Source organism: Fukomys damarensis, unplaced genomic scaffold, assembly GCF_012274545.1.
Source record: "Fukomys damarensis isolate Sample0158 unplaced genomic scaffold, DMR_v1.0_HiC HiC_scaffold_18, whole genome shotgun sequence".
NCBI classification, from domain to species: Eukaryota; Metazoa; Chordata; class Mammalia; order Rodentia; family Bathyergidae; genus Fukomys; species Fukomys damarensis.
The window spans coordinates 17931943-17956196 of NW_022900930.1; positions in this window are offsets into that span (position 1 = coordinate 17931943).

The following is a 24254-nucleotide window of genomic DNA, read 5'->3' on the forward strand; positions in this document are numbered from 1 at the left end:
AAAAAAAAAAAAAAAAAAAAAAAAAGGTGCTGTGAAAATTGTTATCCTTTTGTAAAAGAATGAAAGAATGAAACTAGATTCTTATCTCTCACACTGTACCAAAATCAAATCAGGATAGATCAAAGAACTATACATAAGACCAACAAATTTGAAATTACTGGAGTAAAACGTAGAAGAAACAGCTGAAGCAAAAGGCACTGGGAAGTATTTCCTGAATAGTACTCCAATAGCACGGGAAATAAAACCAAGAATCAACAAGCAGGAATAGCTTAAATTAGAAAATTCCTGCATAGCAAAGGAAATAAATCTACAGAATGAAGAAGCAATCAACAGAATGGGAAAAAAAAACTCTAGCTACTCTTCTGATGGAGGATTAATATCTAGAATATAAAAGAATTAAAAATCTTTAAAAAGACAACCCAATCAATAAGTAGGCAAAAGAACCAGAATTCTCAAAACAGGAAGTAAAAGTGGCCAATAATAATATTCAATATTGTTAACCATTAGGGGACTGCTTGGTGTATTCCTGAAAGAACTAAAAATAGCATAGTGTAGTGACACATGCGTACCCATGTTTATAGTCACACAATTTACAAAAGCGAAGCTGTGGAAATGCTCTAGGTGTTCATCAAATGATGAATGTAAAAATAAAATATAATATATGTATTGTACATGTATGAACATTATTCAAGTATAAAGACGAAAAAAATCATGTCACTTGAAAAAAATGGATGGAGCTAAAAATTATCATCTTAAGTGAAGCAAGCCAGTTACAGAAAGTCAAATAGCACATGTGGTCTCTTATATGAGCAATGTAAAAATAAAATAAAGTAAAATAAAATAAAGGAAATATGAGAGGAAATTTAAAGGTAGACTTTTGGAGATGGGGGTCAAAGGAAAAGAAAGGAAAAGGACACAATGAGGATAAAAATAATTAAAATGTATTCATGTACCAATATTCCAAAGTAGATATCATTATTCTGTATTTTAAAAAGAAAAGAAAATTAGACTGTGGCAGTATAACAATTGTTATAAAGTCACTGTTTTTTGTTCTGAAAGAATTTATCATCCTGAAAAGATGTAATTTTTACTCACATATTCCAGATTGGATTGTTTTAGAACAAAACTAGGCTGAAAAGTTTGGTTGATTCTTGATTATTCTAGGCCTAGAGGAAAGGGCCCAAGATTTGATTAATTAGCTCCACCACTAGTTAGATATATGTCCTGGGGAAAGTGCCTACCTTTCTAAAACTTCTCTATACACAGAGACTAGTAAGATTAAACAATCTAGGTTATATTGATGTACACAGCCAAATCACTCATCAACACCCACCACATAGCAATTTTCAAAAACTGTTAATTCTCTTAAACTGGTGCTGTTAGTTTCCAGTCCTTGTATCCTCACACTTTGCATCTTAAGTAAAAGGGGCTTATGTTTAAAATAAGAATATCTAGAACCACTACAAATGGTAAACAGTAGTATCATTTTTTTGTCTTTTAGAGTACATTTCCTTGATTATATTCTTTTGCAATACGATATGTGTGACATTGACTAGAATGGCTAACGTGGGAAATACAGACAGTACTAATTGTTGGATGAACTAACTATACTTGCTACAGCATGGATGAATTTCACACAGGTCACATGGAATACATGAAACAGATATAAGAGCACATAATAACTGCATTTTTTTACATTTAAAAGCAGGCAACATGAATCTAGAGTGTTTTTTTTCTATTGCTATATGGAATTATTAAAGATCATCAATTCATAGAGGAAGAAAAGCTTACTTGGGCTCACCATTTTGGAGGTTCGGATCCATGACCAGGTGGTCCTTTGCTTTGGGCCTTTGATGAAGCAGCGTATCTTAGTGGGATATGTGGTGGAGCAAAACCATTGACTTCATGTCTAGGAAACAGAAGGGAGGAAGAGGAAAGGCCAGGTCCTACAGGCCCCTTCATGAACATTTCCTAAGTGACGTAATAATCTATAGGCCACACTTCTAAAGGTTCTATCACCTTCTGATAGCAGCACCCTGCAGACCAATCTTTCAATATGTGGGTCTTTTGGGAACATCGAACATCCAAAATCTAGCAAAGAATTAGGATGATTCTTATCCCTGGTGTAGGCAGTACCTGGAAGCGGACTGGAGAAGGCTTCTCAGTGGAGTTGTATTTCTTCGATAAAATACTAAGTAGATGGATGTTCTCACTTTGCACATACTTACTGAGTTACATATAATTTGTATGTTTCTCCACATGTATGCTATACTCCATAAAAATCTTACATTTACAAAAGATATGATGAACTTCCTTTGTATTTCTAAGTACTCAAAATGAACATATGGAAAGCCCAGAGAAATAAATGCTTTTAATCAAAACTTATATAAATCAGTTTTCATTTTTTCCCGTCCACAAAGGATCCCACAATTCATTTTGGTTCTTTTTTATTTTTATTTTTATTTTTTAGTACTGGGGATCAAACTCAGGACCTTGTGCTTGAGAGGCAGGCAGTGGCACCACTGAGCTAAATCCTCAGCCTGCCCACATTTAATTTTGTAAACAAGGAAAGATAATATATCTTAGTTACTTTTTCCTATTGCTGAGACAAAATACCTGACGCTTCAAGTTGAAGGAGGAAAGGTTTATTTAGTTAGAGAAGGAAAGGTCAGTCTGTTATTAGCTGACTCTAAGGCAGGGTGGCACGGCAGACAGGCATTGCAGGGGAGAAACAGTGCTTGACAGGCAGAAGGTAACAAAGTGAGCCAGGGACAACCACAGCTCTTTTCGTCCCTTATATCGTATCCAGGCTACTTAGGGTGAGTAGCACTCACACCTTAGTCCTAGTGCTCTCGATCCTAGCATTGAACCATGAATCAATCCAAGCATCACACAATCTAGAGCCAGCCACCTCTGAAAATACCCCTCCTATGACTACATGAGCCTTTAGCGAGACATGTAGATAGAAGCCATAACACAGTATTAAATCTAATTATTCTAGGACTTATTATTTGAGAGAGTTGCAATGACTAATTGATTGGTTTTCTGTGGAGTTCTTCTCCCTGATGATGGCAGACCTTATTGAATTAGTGTTTTCCTCTTCAGACCCTGGGTAAATGGCACTGCCATGTAGCCTGCCTTTTCTCCATCAATTCTACTCTGAGACCGTTTCTTCCTTTTCCTTTTCCTTTTTGTCCAGGGATTCTTTCTGAGGTCTTAGGGGTTGTCTTCATGTAGTAGTTTAAAAACTTGTTGATGAGACATGACTGCCCCAAATTTGACCTATATCTATGCAGAACAACCCTTATCCATGCTTTTTTCTTTAAAGTCATCCTTTTGTGAATTAAATTGATGGAAATAACTAAAATCATTTATATGCTAAATTTGATATTTATCCCTTTGATTCTAGTCTATGAATTTCCCAGCTGCCCATTCACAGCAATTTGAAAAGTGAATTTTAAACAGTGGAAACATTGAATTCGTGGTCTCTCAGGATTCTGTTAGTGGTGCCGCCACCTGCTTCACAAGTGCAAGGTCTAGAGTTTGATCCCCAGTATCAAAAAATCCCTTTCAATCCCTGGTACCAAAAAAAAAAAAAAAAAAAAAAACCCAAAAAAATAAAAAAAAAAAAAAAAAAAAAAAAAAACCCAAATAAATAAATAAAATAAAACCAGAGTTCTATCTGGAGACATTTTCAGTGATATGATATAGTGGTGACTTGGATTAACATACATTTATCTAAAATTTCTATGCTCTAGGAAAATGGATGCATATTGAGGTTATACTCATAAGTGAAATAAGTCACACATGTAAATACTGAATAGTTTCTCTGGTGTGAAAAACTATAGTTGTAAGTAAAATCCTAATGGTATAATTGACAATGTGTAATAGGAAGAAAAGTGGGAAGGGTAGGGGAAAGGTAATAAGGGAAAAGAAAAAAATATGAGGAAATGAAAAAATGGAAATAAAGTTTTTGTAAATAGGGAAGGGAGGAGGTGGGTGAAGGGAGGGCAGGGGTATGCGAAAAGATGAGAACCAAAACCTGTCATGTAAAGGTACAAGATCCCAGTGATGAATGTAACTGTACGGTATACCTAAAATGTACCAATAAACTCAATGAGAAAAAGAAAATAAAATTTCTATGCTCAAGGAAAGGGAATACAAAAAGAAATCTGTTTTTTTTTTTATTTTGCACAAAGAGAACCATGATGAAAAGGAATTCCTGAATCTTTGCGCATTTATATAACTATATTTTTGAAATAATGATTTTTTTAATATATTGAATTTAGATGACTATTTTCTTAATGTTTTTCCTGTATAGAGGAATTATTCAAAAAATTAAACCTTGAGAAATAAACATAAAATACCTTAATAACAAAAAGTCAAATGATGAGACTGGCATTGAGAGGTGTCCAGTGAGTCTAGTTAATTTGCATTTTAAACTGATGCTCTACTCTACTACTGGGCGTAAGTGAATCTGAGTCAGGACCGTAAATTATTTCTTGGGCCCTACAACCTACTGAAATATCTGTACAGAAATGTATATGTACATTTGTATATATTGTTCTGGGGAAAAGGTCCACTAGATAATCAAAAGACCGCTCTCAGGAACGGTTTAGAATGACTGGTGTTGAAATTGTGGTCATTATTTCATAATTGCTAATGTTTAATTTTGGGTGTTTATTTTGGGAAGTTGATACATTACATATTTTGTAAAATGCATTTTAAAAGATAACCTATTCACCATTTTAACAGGATATCACCTAAAAATTACCCATTTCACATGAAAAGGGAAAATACTCTAGAAAATTACATATCTACCTTAATGGTTCTTTTTTCTTTGTTTTGTTTCTCTTCTATATTACTGTTTTGATAATATATCGATTTTCTTTTCTTTTCTTTTATTAACTTGAAAGGCAGCTACACTTACTATTATACGACCAATACTTGATTTTTTTTTCTTTGCTATTGAATTTGGTGTTCTGGTGGATTACGCTCTCTAAGTATTTCATTTCAGGTAGTAAAGGGGGTGTTAAAGCAGTGTTATTTCCTAAAGAGAAGGCTTAGTCTAATAGGATTGAGAACCACTCTACTATGCTGTATGAGAACAATTCTTATGAAATAAAATCTAATACTTGTAAACTGGTACCAGAGGCCTTACTTATTTTAGGATAGGGGAAAAAAAAAAGATTCTATTAGATTCTACATTTGAGAGGGAGAAAAGGACTACAGCTAAATATAGAGGAAAACATACAGCGCTCCATAGCGAAAAAAGAAAAAGTAGAATCTGAATCTCTTTCTCTCCTTCATCTTCACATGTGTCTGCTCTGTTCTATCATATCTTGTCTTTCACTGTATTTAGAAAAGCAATACTTATACAGAGCAGGAGTATATTTGTTAATTGACTCATATTCTGTACAATCACCAACTCTCTTGTCCTTAACCCATCCACAACAGGGGTCAATAGTACTAACAATGGCAAGGATAATAAGTGAATCTAAATTTAATACCTTTCTGTTTAAACTAATCTCTCTCTAATTAATGACTGCTCACACCACTATTGCTAATGAATTAGGAGACCATTCTCTACATCTGTGTAGGAAGTACTCTATTAAATCATCAATTCAATTTCAAAGGGAGAGGCATGATTCAGCTTTTCATTGTTCCCTTGGTGACTTTCTGCCTAATAAAAAGGGTGTTTGAAATATAAAAACTGGATGGAGCCCTCTCCTTTCTGTGCCTACCTCTAAATTCCAGATTACATACTAATTTTCTTCACACATTTTAAAATCTAAATGTTGTAAGGACTATATACCTTAGAATAGACAATGGATTACACTGAGGGTGAGCAGGAATTGGGACCGAAAAAAGGAGGGAGAAAAGCTGGTGAAATTATAAAGAAAGCTTTTAAATAGGCATCTGAAGTGAACAGACATTTCCCTGACAAAGAAGTAAAAACAGCAAATAAAAATATGAAAAAGTGTTCAACATCACTGGCCATTTGAGAGATGGAGATGAAAACAACATGAGATTCCAACTCACTCCAGAAAGAACGATTGCTATCAAGAAATCAACCAATAACAAATACTGGGGCCAGGGATTTAGCTCAGCGGTTCCACTGCCTGACTTGCAAGCACAAGGTCCTGAGTTCAAACCTTGGTACCAAAAAAAAAAAAAATTTTCAAAAAAAAAAAAAAAAAATCAACAAATAAACAAACAAAGAAAAATGCTGGTGGGGTTGTGAGGAGAAAAGAATCCTTTTTTATTGTTGGTGGGAGTGCAGACTGGTGCAACGACTATGGAAATCAATATGGAGATACCTCAAACAACTAGGATTAGGAGTCCCACTTGACCCAGCTATTCCTCTGCTGGGTATCTTCCCAAAAGAATGAAAAGAATCATACCACAGTGAGATATGCTCACCCATGTTTGTAGTGGCACAATTTGTAATGGCTAAAATTTGGAAACAGTCCAATTGAAAATATCTTTTAAAAAATTGAGTACTACTCAGCCATGAAGAAGAGAAACTAAAGATATGTATAGCTAAGTAGATACACATTGAGGACATACTCTTAAGTCAAATTAATAAGTCACAGGTGTAAATACCATGAAGTTTCTCTGGTGTAAAAAACTAAAAGTGTAAGTAAGGATCAAAATGTACAGTTGATATTGTGTAATTGGAAGAAAAGGTCTAAAAGAGTGGAAGTGAGAGGGATAGGGAAAAAGTAAAAAGGGAAAATAAAAAATACATGAAAAGGCAAAACATGGACACAAAGTCTTTGTAAACAGGGAAGGGTGGAAGGGGGTGAAGGGGGGGCAGGGGAATGGGGAAAAATAACCAAAATCTGTCATGTAAAGGTACAAGATCCCAATGATGAATGTCACCATATTACATACCTAAGATGTACCAATAAACTTTTTAAAATTGAGTTTATTGGTACATTTTAGGGATACAGTACAGTTACATTCATTGTTGGGATCTTGTACCTCTATATGACAGGTCTTGGTTCTCATTTTTTCCCCTTGTCCCTGCCCTCCCTTCACCCCCTCCTCCCCTCCCCATTTACAACCACTTTATTTCCATCTTTTCATTTTCTCACATTTTTTTCTTTTCCCTTATTACCCTTCCCCTACCCAACCCACCTTCCCTATACCTTTAGCCCTTTTCTTCCCATTTTGCAATGTCAGTTATCTCATTAGGATCTTATGTACTATTACAGTTTATTCACACCAGAGAAACTATTCGGTATTTACACATGTGTGACTTATTTATTTCACTTAGGAGTATATCCTCAATATGTATCCATTTTCCTATGAATGAATCTAATTTCTCATTCTTTATGGCTGAGTAATATTTTATTTTATAGAAAATGTACCAATAAACTTAATTAAAAAGAAGAGAAAGCTTTTAAAAAAGTATCTCCAAGCTCCCATTCCTGCCCCACCAGAGGACTGACTCTGTAAGGTTGAGGCTGACTCTGAGCCTGTGAAGTCCCCTGTGGGTGATTTCTCTGGACAGTTGGCTTCTACCCTCCCCACCCCCTGCAGAGACCTACAGCAACACCAGCAAGAAGGTACTGCTTCTAAAAACAGTCAAACTTCTATTCTTTTAGAAAATATCCTGAAACTACTTTAGGTAATCTGAGTGCTTGGATATATCACACAAAATATGAAGTGTTAGTATTTCAGGTATTGAAATCCTTCATTCAGTGTGCTAGGGTAATGGAACCTACTGAGATCAAAGATAAAGCTCCCGTCCTGTGGGAACTCTCAGGTCAGGTATTTAGAGACACCTGTGTACTGCAGGCCTCCTCAGTTGAGTGTTGGATTAAACAGAAGCCTTGGAACATATTTCTACATGGCATTGCTTAACTGAGATTTCTAAGTGGTATTTTCAGTCCATAGACCAAAAACAGGTTCGAAATCTAATTACCTATGGCATGAAAATACTATGGGTCTATGCAGACACCTCCCAAAGCATGAGTGCAGAGAGAAATAAACTGACATGTGAGGGCAAGTTATTGAAAGGTCAGTACAATTTTCTTCAAACTGCACTGTGGATATGAAAATGTAGTTTATGCTATAAGAGTGAAAGTGCTTTTCTGAAGACATGCAATTACTGTTGGACTCAAGTGCAACAGGTTACTTTAGATATGTTTTTGAGTCAGGGCTAAAGGGGTAAAGACCACATACTATGGATTTTGATTATTTGATTCCTGAAAAGGAAAATAATTGCTTATTTGAGAGCACAGGGATTGATATTTACAACCTCAACTCTTTATTAAATGGTCACTCGTTGCTATCTATCATGTAGGTTCTAGAGATAGAACCACTGTAGGATTTATCTTCAAAGACTGCACTCTGTAGGGGAGGTAGCTTTATGCCTAGTGATTCCCCTATATTGTGGTAGGAATGACGTCAAGTATAACAAGGTACAAGGAATCATAGTCAGGTGAAAGTATGATGAAGAAGACATTTGAAGAGCTAGTGACTGCAAAGGGTTATTCAGGAATGAAAAGAAAAGAAACACAACACAAAACAAGCTTCTTAATAAGGATTTGAAGAAGAGAACCATTAGTCTTAATTATTGCTGTGTTTGGAAACAAAAGTAATATGGATGGGAAATTTGTGAAAACAATTGGAAAATAAGTCTTTGAAATAAGCTTTTCTGGGTAATATAGCAGAGTTGCCAGATATGGACAATGAATGATCATTTGAGCAGTTTGGCTCAACAAGAGTCCATTACTCAGACAGCCCAAGGCCAGGTATGAAACCACTACAAGTTATGACACAAAGGTGAAGCAATGGGGAACAGCAGTCCCTCCTGTACTCGCTATATCTTCATGGTTCCTCCTGATTATTGGGTTGGAACATGTAACATTATTCATTGCAAAAGATCCTTTTTATGTTACCATCTTCACATACATGTTTCTTGAGGGCAAGGGGCACGTCTCCTTGACTTTGATCTAGTTTTGCTATTCTGGCATTTTTTATTTCCAAGGCACACAGTGTCTTTCATGTATGCATAAATCATGAGGAAACCTGAAAGAGTATGCAGTCAGGAAACACGATCTGTGTTTATGGTAAGTCAGGAGGCAGCTGCTGGAGTTCAGGGCTGCCTGTTCACCTGTGGAGGATGGAGGAGTCAGAGCTGAAGACTAGTAAGAAACAGCACCTCCTCTTAGGATGGGCATTATTTTGAAGTGTTATTTTACTTTTCTGTGTTTAAGTACTTGCAGCCCATGATGCCATGTAGAAGTATTTTACACATTATTCTTCCTGTGGTTTAATAGTGGGAGACATTTTGATTATCTTATTAATCTAATGTGTAACAAAATAGGACACAAAAGTGTGTCTGTGAAAGTTTTTCCTCAGAGTGATCTGCTTTTTACTGTCACATAAGGCAAGGCCAGTGTTCAGAGTAGCAAACCCCGAGAAACTATAGCCAGACGGCCTGCACCTGTGTTGCAGGAGGCGTAGAACCGAGACACATCACAAAGCCTGGTAGTATCTGCAAGTTCTGAGATGAAATATCTGCTATAGATCAAATGTGTCCTCCAAAATTCATACATTAAAATCCTATATTTCAAGGTGAGGGACTTAGAAAGCAGCATTCAAACAGGTTGAATTAATTCCTAAAAACAAAGAACTGCAGAGAGTTCCTTTACCCCTTTAGCTATGGTGACGACATAGATGTAATCCAGAGACCACCATCTAAAGCCCAGGGAGAATACCCCCTCTAGATACAGAATCTGCTGACCCTTTTATTTTGGACTCACTAGCCTCCAAATTGCTGTTTACAAGCCACTCAGTGTTGAAGTTCATGACTGTGGCCTAGTGCAAAGGATGAGAGACTACTCAGGGTCCGTGTGCAGTTTAACCTCAAAGTGGGCCCAAGGTAAGAGACAGTGTGCTTCGTTTTCATTTTTCTACACTTGCAGAAAAAACTCAGCAGACAAAATGTTCCATTTAGAATGCTTTATGCAAGGATTATGTGTATCTGTGGTGTTCTCCTCCTTTGGGCAGAACAGATATAGTCAAGAAGATATGAAAGAAAAAACTAAGAGAGAAATCCACGTGTGCTTAATATTATCAGTGTAGTAAATTTCTCCAATAGAAAATGACAAAGTTAGTTTAATTGGATCCAGTTTCTTTGAGTGCCTTTCTCTTATTTTCTCTTAAAGAAAAGAAAGAAGGAGACAGGACTTAGCCAAATAATGATTTAAATTTAGTTAAGTATTTCTAGAGGTGCCAAGTCAAAAAGTTGCTGGAGTTTCTTTCTTTCACTGAGGTGAATTTCCAGCTCAGGCACATGGATTGGAATGGGAGAGTAATCAGTTGCAAAGAAAAAATACATTTGGTGTCTGTCTGTCTTGGAAAAATAATTGAAAGCATGAGTGTTGTGTGGTTTCTTTAAAACTTCAAAGTGTATGTAATCACCGAGAGGGGAATGCCATCTGTTTGTTGTTAGGGTCATGTTTTATTTTCCTGCTTATACTTTCAATATATTCAATAAACTTAGCTTTTTATAAAGAAAATTAATTATTATTTATTCTAGGTTTACATTACTGATAAGTTCACTCATTTCCCTCTTTCTGTGAGTTGTAGAATGGTGTTAGATAATAGATTACAATCATTTGGCAATTAGTCACGGTCACCCATTCTTAGACATTGCTTCTTGGCCAAAATAATCAGTAAAGCACTACTCAGAGAAGAAAGAATCCATCCTTTGTAAATCTAATAATAGGTTGGCAGGTTTGCAAAGTTTGGTAACAATAGCTTTTGTTCTGCATTATGTAAGGAATGCATCATCAAATATAATTTATAGAAAATTTGCAGTCAATACTTATCTACCTTAGCATCTGTTATGACCTGTGTCTCCATGTCCCCGCAAAGCCTCATGCAGTCACATGTGGGACTTTTTCAGAGGTGGCTGGGTCTAGAGTGTGTGACACTGGGATGGATTCACAGTGCAATGCTAGGATCACGGGCACTAGGGTGAATGTTACCCACCCTAAGTAGTCTGGATAGGATATAAGGATAGAAGGAGCTGTGGTTGTCTTTTGCTTGCTTTGCTACCCTCTGCCTGCCATGATCTGTTTCTCCTCTGTGATGCCTATCTGCCATGCTGATGATGGACTGAAACCTCTACAAACTTGAGCTAACTAAACCTTTCCTCCCTTAACTTGGGAATATTGGGTAGTTTGTTTCAGAAACTAGAAAAGTAATTAACACAGGATCTTTATAATCCTTGATGTTTACCAGGAAAAAGATAGAACTGACAATTTGGGACTTCAGAACTTGGACCTTATTCATCAGAAAGTGTAGAGATTTGTACTATAATGCAGTGACAGAACTTAGTTCCAATCCACATTTCCTGATTCCTAGCTCAGTGACAGTTCAGCTGTACTGTAAGTGTTCTGCATAGTCAGCATCATTCGTTAATAGGATGGATGCGGTTCATATTAATTCATGAGCGGCTTCACATGCAAATGCCATAGTCATGTATTCAGGGAAGACTAGATTATAGGTTATGTTAGGTAAACTGTCACTTAGTTTTGTTAAACCAAAAATCCAGAGACCAAGGGATCTGTGAAGTGAAAGGGTTTATTGAGCCACTGCAGATGTTCGAGAGAAAAAGGAAGGACCCTATTTTGGGTAGAGTTCCTGAAACGAGCAGCTGAAAGTTCAGGTAGCAATTGGAAATGCCCATGGGGAGAGAGAGCTCAGAGCACTTTTAGTAAACTTTGGGGAAGAAAAGCACTGCAGCCTTCTTTGGCCAAAGGTAGCAGGGCAAGACAGTGCAGAGTTGGGGGATTTTGAAATAAGATGATAGCTGTGAGAAAAAATAATCATTGATTTGCAATTGGTTGAGGTTAACAGTATCTAAAGTTTATTTGACTGTGGTGGACGGTGGCAGAAGGACTTAAGCTAAGAATGTCATAAGTAGACTTTCTGTTGCCCCCCCCCAGCAGCTAATAACTGATTAACTTTCCCTATAGCTTACCCCTTCCACCTTCTGGCTGTTGTCATTAAATGTAGGGTTTTTGAGAATTTTGTTTCTTTCATCAATTTATACAAATTCCTTTGGTTAGTTTTTATTTCTACTATTTGAAATTGTGTCAGGCTTAGGTTACTAATTCTTCACTGTCTACCCTGTTTATTACTGGAGTATTGGCATTCCATGAACCAATTATCAGATAACAGGGATGCAAAAGAAGTATAGCTTCCTTCCTTTAAATACTTTGCCAGCTTGTTATGCAGGAGGAATGGACAGACAGTACTGATTGGAAGATGCTTCTTTGAGGACACTGCTTTATTTGTTTCATTTTTCACTCACTATCTTGGCAATTCTTTCTCAGTCTGAGTTGACACCTTTTCTCAACTGGTTTCTCAGATATTGGGATCCCTTAGAGCTCTGTCCTAAATACACTGCTCTCATCTCTCCCAGGATTGGCTCATCAAATCCACCACCCACAGCGGGAATTATTAATGTGAGTCCACAGACAAACATCAGGGCCCCGGGATTCTCCTAAAATTATATGCAAGCCTGGTGAAGCTCTCAGAGCTTTCGTCAGATTTTCACAGGTGACTTAGACATCATAGCTCTAGAGATGTGAGTGATTCCTACGTCTGTATCTTTCCTAATCATCTGAGTCCAAATCCATCAGCTTCCAGGGAACAGTAGTTTAGAGATCTTACAACTGCTTGAAACTTAAGAGGTGCAAGGCTTATTTTATGAGTTTCCCAGCCCTCCCAACACCTTGCACTTTCTTCTTTTGTGTTCCTGTGTAGTAAATGACACTATCAGGCTACTAGGTAGTCCAAGCCAGATGCTGTGATGACGTGCGTCCAACCTAAGTCCGGGGGTTTCTTCCTTCTAAAGCTCAGAGATCTCTTCACTACCCTCAGTTTCCAATGGCCCTGTGTCTCCCCGTAGTCCTCACCCTTCCGCTGAAGCAGCAGCCTTCTGGCTGGTGTGCTTCAGTCTCACAAACACTTAGTATCCGTGTTGAAGTTGGAGTGAATTTTCTAAAATAGGAGCTGATCTAATCATTTCTAGGCTCTTTGTCATGGTTTAACAGAGAAGGGAAGAGGGAGCGCTGATGATGGAAATGGAGCAGTGATAGTCGTAAAAGTAGAAAGAGAACCGTTGTCAGATCACAGTTTCAGAATGAAGGCACAAGTTGAGTCAAGCCTTGTAGTGGAATGAAAGGGCAGGAGTATTTTGCTCACCAAATTTGGAATTAATGATGTCCTGCTTGCTTTGGAAGCCATTTTAGAAGGATATGGAGCAAAGCCAAATTTGCAAATATTTAAAAAATTTTGGGAAAGGAAAATATAAGGAAATACACACTATTCCCCCGTGAAGATGTGATGGGAGGGGTTCTCTAGTCCTAAGTATTGTATTTATTCCATACTTCTGCTTTAGTTATAGATTAGCCGGTCTTCCTTCTTCCCTTCCCTTCCTTCCCCTCCCTCCCCCCTCTCCTCCCTCCCTCCCTCTCTCCCTCCCTCCCTTCCTTCCTTCCTCCTTTCCAACTTTCCCTCTTTCCTTCCTTTCTTTCCTCCCCTCAGTGAGATCTGCTTGTTAAATACTATTCCCACAGTTTGAAAGCTTGGAGCCTGCCATTTTTTTAAAAGTTCTTCAGATCTTTGCTTTCATAGTTTAGGTGCTAATAAGATAGGGATTTCGTTTATCTGAAAACTTTTTCTAAAGGCTCTGAAGTATTATGAGCTGTAATGTAGAGTTCTATATCATGTACATTAATTCATTTATCTACCTAATACCTATTCTACCTCTGAAAACTGTTTTGGGGTACTATTTTGTAATGATTACAAGTTGTAGATTAACAGTTGTAAGTAGTTACGAAGTTTACTCAGAAAAGTATGAAAATGAAAACCATAAATGAATTCCTTCAGTGATGAAAATGCACAGACTGAGAAGGCAATATGAAGCCCAGTGTTGACAGAGGAGAGAAGGACAAGGACAGGCTTGGCTCCCAGCTGACTGAAGATAAACCTAAGCCAGCAGAAGACGAGGCTAGAAGGGATGAGGTATGTGGTACAAACCCAAGGACTGGATGATGACCTCAGCAATTGGCTCCAGACTTCAAATATATGGCTGTACAAGAAAAAGAAGGTTTTGGCTAATAGTTCAGCCTCTATTCCAGTATGAGCACAAAGCAAGAAAAATTGAAGTCTAAATGATTAATACAAAATAGATAGGATCAAAGAAGACAAAGGATGGAAAGAGTGTGAGCACTAAAAATTCACCAGAGGCCTGCTGGGGAGCATGCGGGTTTTAATGCCACTTCAGAGCAATAAAAATGAAATGTCCCACCATCTTAAAGGTTTGGAACTTCTAATAGAATAAGCATTTGATTAATGAAATAACATGTACTATAAAGAAGAAGGGATCATAAAAACCTGCTTTTTAACAGCCTAAGTACCTTTTGCAGCTTGAAGTCTTTTATCACCTTGTAAATCACCCCTGGAAAGAAATAACCAAAGTGAGACAAGGCAGACATTCATTACCAGCCTGTCCACCTTGGGACCTGGGCTCGGGTTTCCCAAATGTACTGTCTTTGCGAGTACTCTGGTACCTTGCATCTGTTAAGGAGAGAGGAAGGCTAGAGCACTGTGGTGGCTCTGCTTTTAGTAAGGTCTCAGAACAAAGATGCCTCTTCCAGAACTACTTTCCTCTTCCTTGACATCTCTGTTCTGCAGTCGAGTTTGCTTCTATTCATAGAAAATGGTATTTTCTATGACGCCACAGGCATCAGCCAGCCAGGGCCTCAAATCTTGGGGCTCACAGCAATAAATATTATATCTCCCTCATTACTGTGTCAGTTGGTTGCACTGGTGTTCATGTTGCTACATCTGACTTTCATTTGCAGACTCGGTTGGAAAAGCAGTGGTGGAGGGCATGCTGCTCTTGTGGTGTGATCCAGGAGCACAGTAAGACAGTCCAAACCTCAGGAGTTCATTCAAGCCCATGTTTGTATGTAGTATACTTGAAGTCTGCTCATGTGCCACTGGTCAGAGTAATTCATAAGATTAACTACAGAATTGGTGGGGATGGGGAGAAGTGTGTTTACGCACTGAGAACGAGGCTAGGATGAAAAGGGAAGATGAATTGGTTTACAATCATTCCACTGATCAGACCACAGACTATAGATTGTGCAGGTGGGTTGATCTCAGGGCACCAAATTGCAGAGTCTGGATACCTAGTTAACACTCTCTGAGGTCAAACTGGGCTGTGCTACTCTCAGAAAATATATCCTCATACTTGACAGATTTAGTAACTTGTCAGGAATGAACCCTGATTTTCAGAATTTTGACTCACTTAGATTTATAATGTTGGCCTCAAGTAGATTCTTGGTGAAATAGCTATTGACTCCAGGACTACATGAGAAACTGTGCATAGAACCTTTCACACAAGATCTCGTTTGGTTCTCACATCAGCCATATATGTAAGGAGGCTGTTAGGCCCATTTTTCATGCAAAGGAACCGTAGTTTGGAGGCTATTTTGTGCAAGTCTCATTAAGGAGTTCAGAGATGGGATTTGAACTCAAGACTGACTCCAACTTACTATTCCATATTGGAAAAACGTGTCAGAGCTTAAATTTAGTGAGATACCAACAACCACAATATACTTGAAAGTTCGGTTTCTATGTCCATATTCTTTGTACCAGCAATTCCACTTCAAGAAATTTCTCTTAAGGAAAATATTTTTGATATAAAAGAGATAGTTATATAAAGAAGCTTTTGGCAGTATTATTTGTAATAGAGAAAATTAGAAATGTACAGGTTTAAATATAGGGAGTTCTTAAGTAATTTGATAAATCTGTACAAAGCCATAAATTATTGTTTAGATAAATATTTAATGGCATTGAAAGTATACACAGTAGAAAGAGAAAACCAGGCAATAATATGTATAGTAAGACCTCAATTTTATAGAAAGAAGAGCCAAATATTAACAGAGGATAATATAATTTTAGGTAATAAGTTTTAGGTGATTCATTGCCATACATACCACCAAACCTGTCTAGTTTCTATGGCCTAGTAATGCTGTAGCTGTTGTAACCCTGTAGTAACAAAAGTGCACAACACATTCCTCACACGTTTGTCATGATGCTGGTGTAAACAAACCTATGATGTCGTCAGTGGAAGACAAACATGGCATGCAGAATTATGCATAGTTCATAGAACTTGATAATGCTTCCTATACTACCAGTTTATTTTTATCATATTATACTTTTAATCATTATTTTAGAATGTATTCCTTCTACTTATAAAAAACAACTTGCTATAAAACTATGCATGTGATGCCAGCAGCAGCCTCATTCAGCTAGTTTTCATAATGTCTCTTGATTGCATCTTTTTCTCCTGTTTTTTATTTAATCTTGTGTTATTCAGTTCACTGCAGCCCGTATCACCTAGGTGTGTTGTAGGGTACACTATCTAGGTCTGTGAAAATAAGCTTATGGATTGTACAGTGACAAAACCACCTGATCATGTATTTTTCATGTGTGTGTGTGTGTGTGTGTGTGTGTGTGTGTGTGTGTAAAACAGGAGACTTTACTCTCTCAACAACCCACAGTCTCTCAAAGTTGCCTTGCAGCCAAACTCAAGTTGAGAAATGCATTTATGCCCTGTGGGTACTTTAGGACAAACTAACCTCCAGAAACAATGCCATTTCTAGGCCCCAGTGAGAGGCAAGTTTGAGATCTAGCCCAGTTTGATATCTAGGGCTAATAATTTTAGAAGAGATAAATAATCCTGTGGGCATAATCCTTGGTCTAGATTGGAAATTGTTTCATAATCTAGAGAAATTGTTTCTAGAGCTCATTGTTTATACTGTATAAAAAAGAAATACATATTCTTCACAGCAAATTTAGAAAGTAGATATTTTAATCATAAAAATGTATGTCATCTTTTAGATGTAATATTTTTTAAAAATTTGAATTTATATCCTATGTGTATCAATGTGACCACATACATAGTTGTATACAAGTACAAATGTACATAGAAGTATGCATAGACACATTTTGCATGGATAAACCATAGTGAAAGGATAATTTTATCTGGCCTCCCACTCCCCAGCTATCTGTTAAGGGAGAAACTTAGATAAGCCAACAGGAATATAATTACTATATTATTATGTAGTTCTAATTAGCATAAAACTTTCAATTATTTTTGGTTTTAAATAGAAAGGGTCTTTGAAAGAGAGATACCGGGAGTTCTAAGAAAAACACTCTCTGGAATTAAGCAGTTTGTATGCCAATAAAACCACAAACCTGAACAACACCAAGCACCACAAAATCCAAAACAATATGCCTCATTTAAAGTGGGTAATGAGGAAGGGGAATATCTTTCTTGAAAGTATTTTTTTTTCCAGGAAAAACTGAGGAGAAGCAAGAACTAAAGGTACTTATAGATTTATGCATATTTTCTATTTTCCAATGGTAAAAATTTCTCCAGTAGGGAAGGCGAGCCTCAGGCTCTGTAATAATAACTGCATTAATGAGACAAACACTTACTGAGAATATACTATGTATCCATAATTTCCCTACAAAATGTATTCTGGGGTCATTTTGCAATAATTAATTTCTGCACTTAATGGATCCTATTTATTCATTAAGATGCCTGAAAACATTGGATTGATCTTGATATTTTTTCTTTTGAAAAAAATATCTCTGTAATTTAATTTCATCTACTGGCTTTTTAATTTTAAACCTATGACCTATTAGATGATCTTAGCCATTTAGTCTTTATTATTATAAGTTCTTCTTATGTAAGATAATAATACTGAATTCATTTTTATCTCAGAATTCTAATTACTTGCAATGAGCAATTTAGGGCATCATTATAGTAAGATATGATTTTAGCTTATAGGATGAGTTGATACTATCTGATCTCTAGAATGCTTATAAATAGGTATTAACTTTCTGATATAATGCTAAAAGCTTACCAAACTACTGACAGGGAACTACACTTTAGTAAATGTTCCAGGGATTAATCTATTTACAATTCCTGAGAATGTACAACTGCCATCCTATTTAAACCTCTGAAGTTTGTGGAAAATACTGTCCAACTATTATAGATCCATACTTATGAAGTACATATGAAAGGAAGTTAAATTAATTTGATAAAAATTTTGGAAGGATATTCTGTCAGCCACATTTTATATTCATTTGAAAAGGGGTCATCTATTCTACCCAGATAATGTAACTTGTTCTTTTCAATAAAGCTGAATAAAAATCGTTAGTTAAGGAATCACAGAATTTGAGAACCAGGAATTATACTCAATTTACAGTTGAGGCACTAGAGGTTCAGAGTGATGAAGTATTTTGTTGAAAGTCACACAAGGTGTTGTTTTAGTGACTGTTAACTCTTAGCACACTGCGTTCTAACGTTCATTAGGGAGTCATGTGATGGAGAAACTGAGTATTTTTGGAAAAATCACTGCTCTCTAACATTTATTCTTATTCAGAGAACGTTTAGAGAGTGTACATTAATGTTCCTGGAAATGATACTGGGGATCTTCAGAGTTAATGTTCTGGATGGAGGTAACAGCGCCGTGCACTTATTTTGCATTGTTGAGCCCCCAAGTACTTAAGAACTTTGGGCAAAAGAGCAGAAATAATAAATAAACACTATCCTCAAGGGACAGTGAAAGGATTTGTTGTTTTTGTCTAAGTAAAACAGATCTGATTAGTCACTGTATTCACAGAGTAAGGAATAGCACAAGAAGAAAATAGCTTTATTTGCTGATTGATAATGGCCCTCCACTAATCCATATGTTTCCGATCGTGTATCATATGATCAATGTGTAATATCACACACCACCTCACTTTTTAAACTTAGAAGGAGAGTAAAAATCATGATCTCAGGCCACCTCACAGTTCGCCTCATTTTTCCTGTCTTTGATAATGAAAAAGTGTACAACTTTACCAAAAAAAAAAAAAAAAAAAAGGAAAGAAAGAAAGAGAGAAAAGAAAGAGAAGGCTCAGAAAACTCCAAAGTGAGTAGCTGAAATCACTGAGCATTTTTAAATTATCTGGTTTCATCCTCTTGGTAGAGAACTCTTGAGTGATATGGCTGTGACTCATATATAATGCCCTCTTTTTTCCTGTTATGTAAACACTACAAAAAGGGAAACAACATTAAAAATTGAACCTAGGAAAGTCATATCGTTATGAATTATGATTTACAGGAAAAGTCACTGCTAGAGAAACAGAACCTGTCTCTCTTACCCTGACGGCACTTTTGATAAAACATAGGAGGATATAGCACCACTGTCCTTATAAATTGAGCACTAGAAAAGCCATGAATGTGAAATTATCTAGCACATGATAAATCTGCTGTAGTAAATAAAAATCCAATAGTCAGAAGAAGTAGGGACTGCACAAAGTAAACTTCACTTAAACTCTGTCTCTCTGATTTAGGGGCAGGATTCCTGGCTCTCAGTACAGTATAATTAAACTCTTTAGTTCATGGTTAGCATCACAATAATGCTTGTTTGGAAACTAAAAGTTATAAAGCAGGTAAGTTCTGTCTTTAAAGGAATGCCCAAAAGACTTATTAGGATGAATGTGAAGGCAGTTGAAAATTTTTTATTTTCAAATTAACAGAAATGACATAGTGTCCAAATTGCCCTTCTGAGAAGCTAGCACAAAATCAGTCTTTTAAACAAGTTTCCCACTTGCTTCTGCAAAACCTATTGTGTTCCCCACACAAAAATGAATGTCATATTTTAAAGCATTTTGAAAAAAAATTTGAAAGCAACATCAGAAAAATCCAATTCTTCCTTTCATAATTAAGTTCTCAACAAAGATATTAAACACCTTTATGACTACCATTTCACTCATACTTTTATAGCAATGAATTGATAGTTTAAATTCACTTTAATAATTCAAGAGCAAACCTCAGGGTTCAGAGGTCTGTTTGCAATATTTTCTAGTTGTTGAAAATGTAACTCTTGCAGACTGAGTTAAGTAAGAGTGAAATTAAGGGATAGTCCTTTCTTCTTGTTCTAAAGGGCCCACCAATGCCTCCGCAGGTTGTCGAAACAGTAGATCATTCCCAAGTTGCTTCACACTTACCTTTGGCTTACCAAAATTCACGTCAGCAAAAATGGCTAGGCCTGCCTGCAGGTAAAGCGCAAATAATGTGAGAAAAGGGTTAGTGAAATCAGCAAATAAGGAATAAAGCACGGGTATCTTAAAAGGTAAAATGTTTGAAATCTTGCTATGCATAATGGTATTTGGTGTACTTATAGTATTACTTCTCACAGTTTGATAAGTTCCAAATGCCCTTGTCTGGGTCTCTTACATGCATACCCCATTCCAGTGACTTTGTTTTGGAAATAAGCCAGAGCAGATATAAGTACATGCCTTCATTTATTTCCATCCCTCCTTTTCCTCACCTCTGCTGAATCCAAACCTGTGAGCTATTCTGTGTGCCTTGCTTTGGTTGTCAGATATGACAGGGTAAAAATTTACAAGTTGGTCTTTTAAAATTTTATTTCTAAATATCACTGTTGTTAAGGGATCAGAGTGACTCCAGGGAGCAAAGAGAAAACTAGAAAAGCTCCAAGATGAAAAGCTCCAGTGGATGGCAGTATAGTGGGCTAGTGGTAAAGTAGTGCTTTGTAGAAAGTGAAGGCCTGCTTCAGTCTCTCTCTGGGTTGTCTGCAAATCTTAAGAAAGCTTTGTAAGAGCAGAGGAGATCTGTACCTGGAGAGAGTCAGGGGAGGTGATGGAGAGGAGATTACTGAAGAGAGACTCTGCGCATATGTTGTTGGTAAAGTCACAAGCTTTTCCCAAGATATTGTGGCATAGAAATGTATATCAGATCCTGTATGTCCATTTGCATTTGAGAGAGCTACCTGTCACGAAGTGGACACATACAGGTGTGTGGCCAGTGGAGACCTGCATGTACTAATGGGTAATGGAATTACCTTGGCAAGAGGGCAGACATCTCACACAATGCTGGAGTTGACAGAAGGCGTGTAGGTCCAGAAACTTCTCAAGGCTGTGGCTTCCTGCAACTTAGATACAATTTCTAGAGAAGGATAAGAGGAAACAAACTGATTGACATAATTTTTTCTAATCCTAATAGAACTAGAAACTCAAATAGTAATTTTAAAATAAAATACCTAACTCTTTCCCACATTAGTTTTTAGAGTAAGGTTTATATGTAGTACCTATGTTCTGATTTTTAATAAAGTGTTTAATTCCAAAGGATCTACTGATTTTCCTTTCTCATTACTCACACTGGAAGCTGTATGATACTTTGGGAGGAGATGAAATAGGGAAGCTCAGAATGTTCACTGTGCATTTTCTCTTGGATTCAGTCTTATTTGAAAAAATGAGGGCTTTGGTACCAATGATCTCCAAGGATAGAGCTCTGGAAAGTAACTGTCTCAGTATTTACGACCCTGTTTGCCAAATCATTGGTTAGTGCTGTCAGATTAGATGTTGCACACAAAGCACCTATCCAGGAGCTTGCCAGGTAGGTGGCCCACAAATACCAATTTCTACTCCCTTCTCTGCTTAATGATATTTTCTAGTGACCACCTTTTAATTTCAAAGGTATGATTTTTAAGATCTAATTAACATGAAAGGCCATAATTTTCACTTTTACCAAAGTGCCAAGGGCACTTAGTTCTGAAGAGGCAAAGGAGTTAATTTCTGAGGATTGCTTTGTTGTAATCCTTTTATCAGTTGTGTTCAAAAGGCTCTTTTTTCTACAGTGAGCAAGAGTGTTGGCTGAAGAATTGAGGTGGTAGGTAAGAAGAACTCTTTCCTCAGTGTGAATTCATGAAGAGATTGTTAGTAATGGACTCAAAATGGCACAGGACTCTTTGCAACCCTGCTGAGATCAGTCCAGCTTTCTGCTTCCATTATGTTCTTCAGGAGGGCACTCAGGTTATTGGACCGTGCACCATCCCCAAGGGGCTACTCAATAGTTGAAACTGGAGCCTGTGTGACATCACAGGGAGGGAATGCCAGAGCATCCCAAGGCTGACAGTCTATCTGAATTAGTGCTTGTACGTTCTGGTGTATCAGGGAGACGGAACTTTCACTTTTGCTTTGAATCCAGCTGTCCTCCTTCAGGGCTGCTATTAGCCTTGTGTCAAAGTGTTTCCCTGTTAGAAGCCATCAGCTGGCTACTCCCTAAGGGGTCCTAATTTTAAAAAGGGTATATGCACCCTTTGTGTAACTGGCAGGGAGAAGTAATTTCTTTTTATGATTGGCCAACATCCTATCACCTCTTGTCTCACTTATCTCTTGACCTTAACCTGCCTGCTTAGTGCTGTATTCTTGCATTTACAGAGTGCTGCCCATGTGTTGGAGCTGCGGTGGGTAAAGGTTACAAAGATGGTGTTTGTTTTACTTCTTTGACTCAAAATACTTCAAAATTGGGTACCTGTTAAAAGCAAATTTGAAGAAGCCAATTTGAGATCTCCTGATCAGATCTCGTGGGTTCTCTAAAAACTTTACTTTTACCAAACACCCCAATGCTGTTTTTGCACATTAAAGTTTAAGAGACCAACCTACTCATTGTCTTCTATTCTTAATTCTCACTGATGGAAACTGCCTCAAGTTATTCATGTTTCTTTGTAGACGCCAGAACAAGGAGGGGTGAATTTGCAGAGTAGTCACATGCCTCAATCTAGTAGACCTGTACCATTAAGCGTTTTGTTTTAGTTTTACTTTATGCATCCAATGATCATTAAAATTTTGCATATCAGACTATGTGGTCCTTCTGGTTCCATGAAAGCACATTTGTATGCATTCAGCACAGTTGTTCTCAGAGTACTGTAGCACCTGTTGTGGCTTGTATCTCGATGTATCCTCCCAAAGCCTCATGTGGTCATAGGCGGGGGCTTTTCAGAGGTGGCTGGATCTTGAGTGTGTGACTCTGGGATCAAAGCTGCGATGCTGGGATTGATTCATGGTGCCATGATAGGAATAAGGTTGCTCCTGAGTGTGAGTGCTACCCACCCTAGGAGATGGCAGTCTGGATAAGATATAAGGGACAGAAAGAGGGCTGCTGCTTGTCGCTTATTGCTTGCTGCTGTCGCTTGTCTTCTGTTGCTTTCTGCCTGCTCTGTGATGCCTCTCTGCCATGCTGCCCTGCCTTGGAACCAGCCAGTTATGGACTGAAACCTCTTTCTACAAACTGGGAGCCAAAATAAACTTTTCCTCCTTTAACTTTGAGTGCCAGGTATTTTGTCTCAGCAATGAGAAAATAGCTAAAACAGCATCCCTTATGCTTTTTCACTTCTTTCTCGCTGCTGACTAAGCGTCCATATGGGGAAACAATTGCCACAGAGTGTTGAGAATACAATACATTTGTATCTTTTTTTTCTTTGAAGAGTAGGAAAAATTTATTGGATAAAGCTCCTGCTTTTTCCGAGACGGGAAAGTGGGTTGCCCGCCCACCCCACTTCCCGAAAATGTTTTATACAGTGAAGCCATGTGGTGAGGAAGGTACAAAGTGGGATGAAGCTGTAAGACCCAGTGGAAAATTGCAAGATGGGCAAGAGGTAGGGTAAAACCATGACCAACCAGTGAGATTACATGTACAGTCACCCAGGTAATATTGACCAAACGGGGGTCAAGTAGGGGAGCAAGCCACGTAGCAAGTGTATGAGAATTTTTAGTAAGGGTGGGGGTCAGGGATATTTCCTGGAAAGGCTGACGTTTGTGTCTTTTTTGATGGTGGGTGCTGTTCTGTAGTCTGCATTTTTCTGATGGCCTCGTGCATTTGCTGGCAAAATATTTTCTACTGAAGCCCTGAGTTTTCTTTTGTGCTGTTTTCTTTTAATATTTCCTTGTCACCGCACTGACCTGAACTTTCTTTCAATTAGCTCCAATGCCACTGTTGTTTGCAGTAGTTACCTTACTCTCTATATGGCAGTTACTTCCATCTCCTTCTATTACTTATCCTGGAGGTGTCCTGACTGTGAAATAGGAGAGTTAGAATTGTACAGTGGTACAGGGAAGGACCGTCGACTCTGTCTAGCCAAGGAGACCCTGTTGGCAATCTGGTAAGGTCTCATTTTAAAAAGCATACATGTGGTTAGAAAGAAAGCCAATTATGCTTATTTATAAAACATTTTAAAGAATGTTACAATACAGAAATATATGTGTTTCTTTACTGACATATTAAGTAATAAGAAGCAGCTGCATATTTGATGGTGACCATAAATTTGAAGAGCTGCTGATCATAAATA